Genomic DNA, 10711 nt, shown 5'->3' with positions numbered 1-10711 from the left:
GTCCCTTTTGATTGGATGCTCCGTCGAAGTATAGTGTCCAATAGTCGTCTCGTACCATCAGAAGTTCCTCGTCGGGGAGGAGGTAAGCTTCCGTGGTTTCCTCATTCGTAGCATGTTCGGCCAGAAATTCGGCTACCGCTCTTCCTTTGATTGTTTTTTCTTGCATGAATTTTAGATCGAATTCTGAGAGCATGACCATCCATCTGGATAAGCGACCGTTTAGTGCTGGCTTTTCGAACATGTATTTTAAGGGGTCTGGCTGTGACACTATATGAACGGTGTGGGCTAATAGGTAATGTCTGAGTTTTTTGGACGCCCAAACGAGGGCGAGGCAGGTTTTCTCAAGTTCTGTATATCTCGTCTCGTACTGTATGAACTTCTTGCTCAAGTAGTAGATGGCTCGCTCGGATCCATGTACACACTGTGAGAGCATAGCTCCCGCTGCAGTATCCGTGACGGTGAGGTATAGACGTAAAGGAATTTCGGGCAAAGGAGGGGAAAGGACGGGTGGTTTGCTTAGGTATTCTTTGATTTTATCGAAGGCAGTTTGGCATTGTTCATCCCATTCGGCTTTTTCTTCTTTTCTTAATTTTTTAAATATTGGCTCGCAAGTCATGGTAAGCTTAGAAATGAACCTACTAATGTATTGCAGCTTTCCTAGGAAACCCCTTATCTGTTTTTTTCAGTTTTTGGTGGGGGCATTTCGGTAATGGCTTTAATCTTGGATGGGTCAATCTCGATTCCCCGTGTACTAACCAAATATCCTAGTAATTTTCCGGAGGTTACCCCGAACACACATTTTTGTGGGTTTAGTCTCATGTTATATTTTAGGATTCGGGTGAAGAATTTCCTAAGTGTCGGGAGGTGACCGCACCGGTCTTTAGATTTGACGATCATGTCGTCTACATAGACCTCGATTTCTTTGTGTATCATGTCATGAAGTAACGTGGTGGCTGTTCTTTGATAGGTGGCCCCCGCGTTTTTCAAACCAAAAGGCATTACCGTGTAGCAATATGTACCCCAAGGGGTAATGAAGGTTGTTTTTTCCATATCTTCTTCTGCCATAAGTATTTGGTTATATCCTGCGTACCCATCCATAAAGGAGAGAAGCGCATGTTCCGATGTGTTGTCTACCAATATGTCAATGTGAGGTAGGGGGAAGTCATCTTTGGGACTGGCTTTGTTGAGATCTCGAAAATCTACGCACATTCTCACTCGTCCATCTTTTTTAGCTACGGGGACAATATTGGCCACCCATTCTAGGTAGTTGGAGACCTTTATGAAGCCCGCGTCTAATTGTTTAGTGACTTCCTCTTTTATTTTCAACGCTATTTCCGGCTTAAGCCGTCGTAGCTTTTGTTTTACTGGCGTCATTTTGGGATCCAGCGGAATCCTATGCTCAGCGATTTCTCGATCTATTCCGGGCATGTCTTTGTAGGACCAAGCAAAGACACCCTCGAATTCCCGTAAAGTGGAGATTAGATCGGTTTTTTCAGTGGGAGTTAAGGTGAGGCCAATCTTAATGTATTTAGGATTTTCTTCTGTTCCAATATTTATCGATTCTGTGTCCTCAATTATAGGGGTTTTGAGTTCTTGTTCATTTACAGCTTTTATTAATTCGGTGTATTCATCTTCTGGCTCTTTTTCGTGCTCATTAGTGGCGAGGCATTCAGCATTACTACTCGGATTTTTAAGCGGCATATACTCAAAAATTTTGTTCATCTCATTAAAGTCGTGAAGCATTACATCAAAAAGATCTCCCGGAGTGGATATTTCCGGGTCTAAACTAGTTTTCGGAGGGATTACAATTTTATTAGGTTCAGAATCGGATTCGGACTCGAATTCAGACTCGAATTCTTCCCACATTGGGCCCTCTCCCGCAGATATCTTGAACTTCATTCCACGAGCATTAGTGCATTTGAAAGTCTTGCGCCACCGTTGTTGGGTTTGGTCGACCTTTATGGGTGATGGAGCGATCAGTTTAGTGGGATCAAATAATTCATCTTGCAGGGCCAATGCCATGATTTCTGTTTTGTTCCTTGTTCTTTTCTTTTCTAACCCAAACAACAGCCCGAAAGCATGTGCGTTGGGGGAGGCTTTTGGCATCGTGCAGTTCTTTGAGGCGAGTGGCCTTTTAGAACGTAGAGGGTCGTGTCCCAGAGCGTGCATCTCTTGGGTTTGTGCGACCTCTGGGAGTAGATGTTCAGGATATGCTACTTCCATTGCGATCCTTGATGGCTATCACGGGTAGGTATTCAGGGACCCTGTATTAACATTATGGAGTAGGAGACACATTAGTTTATTTTATGAGTTGGCCTTTTAGACACTTTATGACTACCCTTAAGTCGGACTAGTACATTTGGACTATTGTGTGTGCACTCTGAACTCTTTTATATTTTCGAAAATCTTTGCCCGTGTGACATTCAAAGTTATTTTAATTAGCATGCTCGGTTTTGGTGCCGAACATTGTCATTATGGGAAGCCTAACAACGACACAAGGAGTTATTTATTTTATAAGTCGTTCTTAGAATTGAGTGCCTTTTTTCATACGTCCTCGTAGCAAATTTGTTGCGAATTTTTTTTATTGCTACGTATATTTTACGCGTAGGCGCCGAGGCTGCTGTACCTGACCAAAAGGCCAAGCAGCAACTTCAGCGCCCGGCAGGGGCGTTGAAAATGATTGGCGCCCAGCCAGGGGCGTTGAAAATGCGTCCCTGACTGGTACTCGTATTCTGTTCGTCTATCCTTTTTTTCGTACGACTTAATTTTGCGTGCTTGCCTAATAACGTCCTTTACGCGTTGTGCAGCGTTGTGGGATCCGTTACCGGCCGTCCTAGGCGTCGCTTATTTTTATGGCGATCGCCCGGGGTTGCGGAACACGTATTTTGGTATAACTCTTTGGCCAATCGGTGTTTATGAATGTTTGGGAAATTTTTAGGGTCGTTGGTTTTCCGGTATTATTTGTCACACACAATCTTAACACAATCACATAATTCGCTACACATAACTAGCATTACAACATGAAGCAAGAATAATATGTCACGTAGTTTATGATAGGCTTCTATGGGTAATATTTGCGCCGGCTTGGTACCGCTTCTATCGTAGATCCAACACGTGCCCCGATCGAGGTAGTGAATTCAACAGACGAATTTCGTCCCAAGAGGCCAATCACGATGTAAGCCAAGGGGGCATGCACCAATGAGAGGGACCTAGTGGGCGACCGATTGGGTTTGGGACAGGTGTACTACTAGCGAAAGTGCCGAGTGGACAACATTCGAAGCGTATGCGCCCCCCGAGTGGCGATGGGTATCCTTAGTCCCAACTCCCGAGATGAAACACACCAAGGGAGCCAAGATTCGTTATGCAGTTCTGTCCGTTCACATTAATATGCTGATTTTCAGGTCGTCCCAACTTGATAAGGAAATAAACGCGGAGTAGGATCGTTTCACCCTTCGGCTATTTTGATTACCTACGAGCACGAGTATTTCATTAACGTTCCCCAGCGGAGTCGCCACTGTGAGGGGTCGAAAAAGCACGAGGCTAATGCGTGACCTCGTCCCTCGCGTGACGTTGTCAGATCAAGTGTAATTGGATTTCCTGTGAGTTTACACCCAATCGACTAGTAATATAGGAGTCGCCATTCATTTTTTAACGACAATGAGAAAAACTGACAAAACCCGGTTATCGTGACATAAATGGAGTGCAATTATGTTCGACCACGACGGCCGTAGGTTCCCTTGTGCCTGGTGTGGGGATCGCTCAACGTACACCCGCAGGGCAGAGATTGAGAGTTCGGGGGACTGTAACTACCGAGAGGAGTGCTCATCGATAACTCCAGAGGCAGGTTATCCTTACTAGCTCAGCATAAATAATCGAAGGGGCATGCGTTAAACTATTAAACTATTCTGAATTGATTTTAGCAACATGCAACACATAACACTAAATCGATCGTGATTATCTTATTTAGATTGATTTAAGGTACCTAGCATGATAATTCAATTGTCCAAGGTATTATCTTATTAGGCGTGATAGATCAATCAAGTTAATAGTTTGACAATTTTATAAAAGGGTGATGAAAGCGATTAAATCATATGAGGGACACATTACAACGCACCCTTGAGAGGTGCGTTACGGTTCTCAGAAAACTAACCACTTGGCTTTGCTATTTCTCCTTTTATTTAACGAATCTCGGGTTTCCAAGCAATGTTCCAGTATTTAGGCTTAATTCATCAGCTACAAGGGGCAGGACGCGTTCTGTTCGACTTTTGGGTCGATTGCGACAGAACGCCGGATCAATTTTGCAGCGTGAGGCTAGGCTTAAGGCTAGAGTCAATACTCAGGTTATGGAATTGTGTGTCCCTCACTAGTGGAAAAAGTACCTGTTGAGGGGGGCATTTTGGGCTTATGGAGGCGAACATAGCCCGCTTCGACAGACGTGGCTTCAACAGCTCACTTAGCTGTTGAGGCGGGCTTTGTTCGCCTCAACAGGTCATCTGTTGTGGGGGGCTTTCAAAAGCCCGCCTCAACAGCTCAAAACCAAAGGGAAAAATAAGGACCTGTTGCGGGGGGCATTACCAAAAGCCCGCCTCAACAGACACCTCTGTTGAAGCTCACTTCTTAAATGCCCCCCACAACAGACCTGTATTTTTGCGCCAATACCTGTACATTGGCGCCATAAATTCATATGTTGTTGAGGCGTACATTAAAAGCCCCCTTCAACAACATTAATTTTTTTTTTCCCAAATTCTTTTAAAATATAAAATAGGTGGCAATAACCAAATCTATATATATACACCATTGAGTATTGAAACCTGTACACCAATCAACACCAGAATAGCAAAGGTATGAATCTGCTTATTTTTTATTAATAAATCATTAAATTAACTTCATTTATATTAACCCAATAGAGAAAAGCGTATAGTACGTACGTTTACAATTTTTAAACACCTAGCTAGCTAGTCTAACAAATTAAAACTAATATTAACAAATAAAGACAAAAGGCTAGAGAGCTAGTCTAACAAATTTCTCTAATCTGGCCACTTAGCTCCCTTTAGATCATGCATTACAAACCTTAATTAAGGCCGTGTTGACTTTCTTCCAATCGACTCGATCCCTGCAAGATGGAAGGAAAATATATGAGTACCAAAGTTTACACTAACGATATTATCTTTACATTCCATTGGATCATAAAAAGATATAGTTGCAGACTATAGAGATAATTAAATTGTTCAAAACCATGCAGCTAAACTGTACTTCTAATTGCTCTGTGAGCATTAAAGTGTCCACGAAAGCTGATGCCTGTCAAACCATGATTAGTTGGTTAATTTGAATATGTCGTGGTTTGTAAATCTAGGGCCCCCAAGTGAAGCCCTTCCTTAACGTAGACGGCAAACAAATAATACTGCTAGCTTCCTGATACTATTACGTTTAAAGGTCTCATTCATTCGAGGTTCGTACATTCAGAAAACTTAAAGTGACTAACAGATAATCTATCAACCAAAATTTGATGATGATATATATGAAACCCGAAGTTTCTCATACTTCCTTGGACTGACTGTGCTGTGAAATCGCTGTCAGTATTAGATAAAAAATCTGAACACAATTAGTTATTCAGAAACATACATGATCAGTAGATCAATGATTTTGGCGGAAACTGTCTTCATACCTAATCCAAATTATTGGAAGAGTATGAGAATACTAATCTTTATATAAATGTATATTTGATTACAAAGTGAGAGTGTACTGACAGCTAATCAGAATACTAATTTGTATTAAACAACTAATCAGAGTGTACTGTTAGGAGAATGTTGTTTTCAGAGATAAGTTCCAACATTAGTTTCTAGTCTAATAAACTACTCTAGATGGATTCTGCACTTAGCTAGCTGAATACAGTAATCCTGCAGACCAATGTCCAATAGTTCGACATCGGATACGTGTACGTGTTCTACTGTTAAGCATGGAAAATGACAGCAATTTCAATGAGATTTATGACCTAAGAGTGCATGTTATAGCATCAGCTGAAAGATTATGTGAATTCATGGAAAATAGGAAAGCGAGGAAGAGAATAGAGTTAATTACATGAAATAGTGGAAGAAAAGAACATATATAAAATATTACCGTTATTGTGCCCCCCACATAACATTTTCATCTATTTTCCTATTTTCCAGGTGGTAAAAAACAAATTTTTTTAAAAAATTAGGTGGTAAAATACAAGTTTTAGTTTTTTAGGTGGTAAAAAATAATTTATCCAAGACAATAACGAGCTAAGTAAATAGATTCCCCATTGTAACAACAATATGTTCTAGCTAGTTCTAATCAGGAAGCTAAAGTGTCCTTACCTTGATGTCTGGATGAGTTAAAATATACACTCCAAGAGATGGATCTAGAGTGAAACCATTAACACCGCTTCCAGTACTCAAAACAAGCTGTAAAAACAACAAAAACTGCCATGTTTTAACCACCTCAATTTAAACAAAGAAATAAATGAGAAAAAGAAAGAAAACAGGAGGAGGCTGCCATATAATTTGATTTCTACAATTTTGCAAATTCAAACAGATAAAACAATTCAACACAATGACGGACCAAGCAAGTACGAAGGAAACAGTTAGCACACAAAATGATAATATTTTTTTTCCTTGCTTTGCTGCTATAGTTTACCAATCTGCTATACTTAGCACCAGAATACGTGGGCATCACCGGCAGTATATCTTGAGATCAGCTGAGGCAACATAACCTCACTCACAATAGACAACATTAATGTCCTAAATCACAGGTTTCGATTAGAAAGAACTAGCTGTTTACTGCAAAGGAAACTTCAACAAACACACAGAATAATTTCCTTCAATAAATGTAAGAGCAAACCCATTTTCTGCACTATAGTTCTCAAGCAGCAGAAAACACTAGCGCTCTGAAATACACAAGTCCAACATGAATACACTTAATCACATCATACAAATAACGATCTGCTTTCTGCAATACGTCCAAAGTTTTAACAAAACCTAGAAAACGGATCGAAGAAGAAACTACTTCGATTTTATCAGATCGAAACAACAGCAACACATCATCATATACCATCCCAAAGAAACCCCTTGACGTCTTTCCACATCATACACCATTCAGACTTCAATACCAGCATTATTAAGGCAGAACCTTGATAAATAATGCTATTCAGGAATATAAATAAGGCAAAATGAAAGAGCACGTTTATACATCACTGCTCAATCTGAACTTATCGAAAAATGGGTTATAGTAGTGTTAAGTTAAACTGAACTTATTGGAATTCAACTGAGAAAAAGTGAAATTCTAAAGAAAAATAAATAAAAATAAAACATGGGATAACATTATTATTGGTGACATTAAGATTTCATTAAATTGTTACATTTAGTTCCTGTGAATATATATTAGTAGGAGTAGTACTGTAGTAATATATAGGTCTCTAGTCTCTAGTAGTATATTAGTAGGAATAGTACTGTAGTAATATTTAGATTTCATTAAATTGTTCATTTGGCCAGAGACACGACTCTGATTTGTAAACAATAGCAAAAGGCTAGACCTTGCAGTATCTCGTCCTCACTCCTCAGCCTATCAAGTCTAAATCAGAAACCTTAAATCAACAAAATAAGGCCAGTGTAAACATATAATTCCATCTAGAAGAAGCATGTTAATTAGAAGATTAAAGAATATCCTTAACCAAACACAAGAATGCAAACATAGAGGCAATTTTGAAGATCTTCACAACCATCGGTGATACCCTCCCCGCCTGAACCAAATAGAAAAAGGACTCAACGACCAGACAACCCATAATAGTATAATACTCAATGTGAGCACGACAAATAGAACAACCTAGTAATGGCTATGAAAGCTGCAACATACATGAATCTCTAAAAAGCAGTAATGGCTATGAAAAGGACTAACTTGAAATTCGGGATTGAAGCCTATACCAATCAACAACAACTTCTGGTCAAATCTGTTCAAAAGAGTAACTTATCATATGTGCCAACTAGAACTTGATGCATTGGAGCAACTATAAGTTCAAACGTGAAAGCAACAAAATATGTATTGCTAGAAACAATAGGCTAGTAAAACACTCAACAGACCACCAAATATATAAGGAACAAACTCGCAATTTGTAACAAAAAGTTAAAACGGACAAAAATAAAAAAAACAAGATAAAACCATGGATTCAAATTTCAAAATGGGCAAGTCGACAAGAAATTCCAAGTTAATATCCAATATTGATCAATGTCACACACACGAACAACAAAAGTCTAATCTCACACAAGTTGACAACTCCACAACCAGGATTACAAAAAACAATCAGATAATCTACATAACGTACCTCAGAGCCATGCTCCATATGGAACGTCTCTTGTACTCCACCAGGCACTATGATACAACTGTAACCTGAAGCCAGACGAGATTTAAAATTCTTTCTAGTTGCTGGAGATAGACCCAACCATGTCCATATATGCCTCAAAAAAGGAGTGTAGAATATCTAGCCATCAGAAAGAGGTAAGACTAATGATAAGAGAGAAAAATAGGAGGTCAGAAAATTTAGGACTTAGGCATGTAGGACTTACAACAGTACTAGCAAAGACGTTAATTTTCGAGAAAGGAAGAAAAACTGTAAGATCAGCAAGAGAAACAACACCAATTGGCAACACCGAATGAGGCTCATAGCCAAAAACTGCATATAGCAAGGCACATAACTTTAGTTTAGTGCCTTAAAAAGGATAACTGTGTTGCACATGCAATCAACCTCAATCCAGCAATACAGCATACCTAATATCCCGAATGGACCATAACAACCATCTTAAAGTGTACATAAGTGGTTAAGGAACAAAATCAATGAAAAGTCAAAACCTTCTCTTTTCTGTATGAAATCTAATATACTCTAGACTGGTAGGATTACAAAACTTTCCTGGCAGCATCAGTTCTAGTCAATGATCACCTTATTCTGAACATATACAAGCACATAAGTTCATAACCACTAAGAATGACTTTGTTTGTCAACGCGGGTCACGCAAGTGAAATTCATATCCGATAATGATCAATCTCACGCAAACGAACAACAAAACCGCTAACTCGCTGACACAAACTATCAAATACTCATCAGACAGATTAACATCAAAACAACAATCCTAAACCCAAAATAATGGACAAACAAAGTTTGAAATAGAAGATTGAAACAAGTAGAGTAGTTTGAGGAGTGTTACCCAAAGGGAGACGATAGTATCAAGAACCCAACCGAGTTGGCCAATGAAAGTAAGATAAGTCAATCCCACAACTACCATCATCTCATCATACAAAAAAAGCAGTAATAAAAGAAGACCCCATCCACCCAATCCCCATCCCCGGCCAGAACAAAAACAAAAAAGAATCAATTATAAACTAACAATTGAACTAGAAAACCACAAATATCAAACCCTAATTTGTAAATTCATCCAATATTGGAACATTAGCCTAAACTTTCTGCATAATCAACTCATTATGCTCAACTAATTGAAGGGAAACTGAATTTTAAGACCAAGCAAAACAAGAATCAATTAAAAGCTCACCTTGACAGATTGCGTCACTGTGTGAAACAGAGTCAACCGAGATAGGGAAGACGACGGTCGGGGGCGACTACTATGGAAGAGGAGGTGAGGAAGGTGGTGGTGGTGGTGGAGCCGCGCGGTGAGGAGCGGTGCGAACTCGCCTGCAGATTGCACTAGAAGCGTACTTGCTTTGTTTGAATATAGAGATTTGAAGGGATTGTTTTATCGGTTTGGCGATGAGAAGCTATGTTTTTATTGTTTTAAATTTCGTGAATATCGGTTGAAGCGAACAAAACAAAGCCCGCCCCTTTAGACTAGTATCTATTGAGGCGGGCAATATAAAGCCCCCTCCAACAAGTTCTATTGAAGCGAACTCTAAAAAAGCCCGCCCCAACCTGTTAGTAAATTTTTTGACCCGTGTTGACTAAGTGGTTGTTGAGGCCCACTTATATATGCCCCCCTCAACAAGGGGGCTACAACAGGGGTTTTTTCCACTAGTGCCTTTCACGTCGGTTTTGAGGCTGTATTTATAGGGAAAGAGTTTGTGGAAAGATAGATTTTTAGAATACGAATCCAAAAAGAATTCGGAGACGACACGGCCCCAGGCATTTTCAGCGCCCAGGGCTGGGCGCCGAAGATTTCGGCGCCCAAATCCAGGTGTTGAAAGTGGGATCTGGGCCGAGTTCTTTGTCAGATTTGGACTCTTAGAACGCGGAGCTTTTGAGACTTATCCGAGTCTTTTAGTGCGTATTAACTTTATGACGGAATGCGTCTGGGCCCGTTACGAACTCTAGGTTCGTTAGGATTTTAATTAATACGTAACTCTTACTTTCGAATTATACCAAGAATTCCTTTTGCAAATTCTATCTCTTTTAGGATTTATGTTGGAGTGCAACACCTAATTCTGACAGGTTTCTATCTTTTATGACTTTGCCACTTTTAACAACTGCCTTTTACGGCAGCTACTATTTTTAGCAGGTTTCCATAAATAGCAGTTTTGGCTGAAATGAAAAAGGGTGATTGAGATTCGTTATTTTATAGGAGATGTGTTGCCAAGTGGAGATTTGTGTTCTCATCATCGAACCTTCCCTTTCGGGAATGGGGACAAAAGTAGGTGTCTACACTATCATTCCTGAACCCACTATTGAGATCTCCAGTGACACAGAAATTGAGCC

The 10711-nt window shown here is 39.9% G+C and overlaps 1 long non-coding RNA gene across 5 annotated transcripts; it reads right to left on the bottom strand.

The window, feature by feature from the left end:
* Positions 1-4854: 4854 nt before the first annotated feature.
* On the bottom strand, positions 4855-10030 carry LOC130461868 (uncharacterized). 5 transcript variants are annotated; one of them, XR_008921820.1, is made up of 5 exons: positions 9558-10030; positions 8580-8686; positions 8339-8494; positions 6339-6425; positions 4855-5113 (listed from the first exon to the last, which is right to left on the bottom strand). It is a non-coding gene; the product is annotated as an uncharacterized lncRNA (long non-coding RNA). The 5 variants fall into 5 exon arrangements; XR_008921819.1 differs by having other exon boundaries at positions 8339-8686; XR_008921821.1 differs by lacking the exon at positions 8580-8686.
* Positions 10031-10711: the final 681 nt, after the last annotated feature.

Source organism: Spinacia oleracea, chromosome 5 (genome assembly GCF_020520425.1).
Source record: "Spinacia oleracea cultivar Varoflay chromosome 5, BTI_SOV_V1, whole genome shotgun sequence".
In the NCBI taxonomy this organism is placed as follows: domain Eukaryota; kingdom Viridiplantae; phylum Streptophyta; class Magnoliopsida; order Caryophyllales; family Amaranthaceae; genus Spinacia; species Spinacia oleracea.
Note: the sequence above shows the minus strand (reverse complement) of the source record. Positions and strands in the feature narration are given on the sequence as shown.